Here is a 3,248-nt window from a genome sequence, read left to right on the forward strand (position 1 = left end):
ACGGGCTAGTCGACAGTGTTTATAAGTGGAAAGCAAAGAAGACATCCTATTTCCATGGACCATTAACCTTTCTTTTGGTGAGTGTAGAAATCTATTTGCTGGAGGTTGTCCATTCATAATTTTTTGATGACTTTGAACGTAACATATATTTGTTCATGCTAATGTATCAGTTGTGCTACTTGGACCGTGTGGTTGAGTTCAAGGTAAACAGTAAGATCTCAAGGAGTTTTCCTATTCTAGGATGCTGGGACGAGAAGAAGATGTACGAAAGGGTTGAGTATGAGGCTGCACAGGGGGGGTTTGGACATGGTAGGGTGGTTGCTCGCATAGCCATGCCGAATGAGCAACCACCGATGCAACAAAATGTGCAGCCAACACCACCACAAACTGGAGATGACCATCCAACTGAGCATGCTCCAATTACACAAAACCTGGCGTCATGTTTGAGGAAGGTTGCTGCCGCTGCCGAAGAATTGGCACAAGGGCTAAATATCTGAATGAGATGCACCAGATAAACGCCATGGAACTTGTACAGTCTGCGTTTGAGCCCTTGGCCACGGTGCTAAACTCCAATGCAATCCTGAGGGAAGGCTTACAGCGGAGTCTGGACCAAAACAAAAAGCAGCAGCCCAGAGGAAGTGGCATTAACCCCCACACGGAAGCCACCACCCAAGCGAAAGGCAACACCCTTCCTACCAACAACCCTGCCAACACCAATCCAACGGCCCCATCGAACAAGAACACATTCACCCCCTCCACCGAAACGAAGACAAAAGCCAACCACCCACCAACGGCCCCCATCCAACAAGAGCACACTTTCTCCCAACATCCAAAAAATATCAACGCAGACAACCAAGCCAAATCCAACACCCATCCTCTAAACACCCTAGACCACACACAACCCACCCTCACACCAACACCCCAATCCCACAAGAACCCCCTTCCACTCAAAACAGTTACCCAAACCCCAGCCCCACCCCCTCCAATGGCACAAGCCAACGCCAACCCCCTTCCTCCAATCATAACCACACCCACTCCAGTGGCACAAGCCAAAGCCAACCCCATTCCTCCACTCAAAACCACACCCCCTCCAATGGCACAAGCCAACGCCAACCCCCTTCCTCCAATCATAACCCCACCCCCTCCAGTGGCACAAGCCAAAGCCAACCCCATTCCTCCACTCAAAACCACACCCCCTCCATTGGCACAAGCCAACGCCAACCCCCTTCCTCCAATCATAACCCCACCCCCCTCCAGTGGCACAAGCCAAAGCCAACCCCATTCCTCCACTCAAAACCACACCCCCTCCATTGGCACAAGCCAAGCCCAAAACAAACCCCATTCCTCCACTCAAAACCACACCCCCTCCAATGGCACAAGCCAAAGCCAACCCCATTCCTCCAATCATAACCACAACCCCTCCAATGGCACAAGCCAAAGCCAACCCCATTCCTCCACTCAAAACCACACCCCCTCCATTGGCACAAGACAAGCCTAAACTAAACCCCATTCCTCCACTCAAAACCACACCCCCTACATTGGCACAAGACAAGCCCAAAACCCCCATTCCTCCACTCAAAACCACACCCCCTCCAATGGCACAAGACAAGCCCAAAGCAAACCCCCATTCCTCCACTCAAAACCACAACCCCCTCCAATGGCACAAGCCAAACCCAAAGCCAACCCAATTACTCCCAAAACAGCAACCAACACGAACCCCAGCACTACAACCACCCCAGCCTTGCCTCCTACCCTAATTATCCAAAAAAAAGAGGAAGCAGGACCTTCAAAGGCCTTAAATGTCCAAAGAAAGCCCACGAAATTTGAAAACTGATTGGTTAACCGATGTCATCAAACAGAAACCAACAAAAACTCCCCTTCTTTGGCGATAGTTAAAAAGGAACCTGAAGAATGCATCTCCAGTCTACCACAGCCACTTCAAACCGCCTCGTCATTGGAGACAGTAAGAATGAACCTGAAGAAGGCATCTCCAGTCTACTAACGCCATTTCACACCGCCTTATCTTTGGAGATAGTAAAGAATGAACCGGAAGAAGGCATCTCCAGTGTACTACCGCCACTTCAAACTGGCTCTTCTCGTCCAAACATGCGAACGACAGAATGGGTTTAAAGCATTGGACTTGCCTACAGCTTTGAAAACACCACAATTCAATAAAATGTTTAGGGATGACAAGAAACTAACAAACTTTCAGAAGATTTTTGTGGGTTTCGTATTTGCTGGAGGACTTGATCCAAGGTAATGTTTGCTGCAAATGCTTAATTATTCATAAAAAATAGGAATTGCACACCATCTTGAAAAATGTTTTGCTGTTTCCATGCAGTGAAATGTTATTTATTGCGGAACACCTATGTCTACACGTGACGCGCGGGGACATGCTCACAATGGCTAATGAAACCTGGGTAGACAGTATGATTATTGATGTTTGGTCATACATTTTGCACAACCTTTGTAGGAAAAATGTCAAATCTCGTTACAAGAAGATTTTCTACACAACCGTGCTCACCGTAAGTTGTACTAGCACTGTTATTTATCAATTATGTATTCTTGTGAGACTAAAGACTGCTGTAAACAGATTTTTCGTGAAGGTGGGATAACTACGCGAGGAAAAATTCAATGACAGGTTCTGTCTAGAAGGTCGTGCTTTCCAAATTTCAAAAATGGACCTCTGGGAAGTGGACCTCGTAAGTACATCTGTGGCTGTCATACCTTATAATATCATTTACCACTCAGTTCAAATCTAATCTTTTCTAATTCTATCCACAGTTGTTTTTCCCAATCATTGATGACAGACATTTCTACCTTGTTTGCTATAACTTCATACAAAGGCAATTTCAAGTAATTGATAACCGGCGAGTCACCTATGCAATCGCCCTTCGAAAGAAGATATAAGAATGCACAAATCTTGGTATGACACTACAATTAAAATTTAAACAGTTCAATTTTGGGAATTCTAGTAGCACTAAATACATTACATAATGTTGTTTGTAATGATGTATCAGGATGACTACATTCAACAATATATGAACGACGTAGACCCCGTTCTTGCTAAAAAGTATGGCGGTTTGGAAAAGATATGTCTGAAATTGCCATGGCAGGATTCAAAGAATTACACTGACTGCGGCATTTTTGCATGAGACACATGGAGACGTATGAAGGTGAGGTGAAGGGGTGGAAAACTGGCTTTGGAGTTAAAAGAAATGTAAGGAACCAAATAAGGACATTGAGGA

The sequence above is a fragment of the Impatiens glandulifera genome, chromosome 3 (assembly GCF_907164915.1).
Source record: "Impatiens glandulifera chromosome 3, dImpGla2.1, whole genome shotgun sequence".
Classification (NCBI taxonomy): domain Eukaryota; kingdom Viridiplantae; phylum Streptophyta; class Magnoliopsida; order Ericales; family Balsaminaceae; genus Impatiens; species Impatiens glandulifera.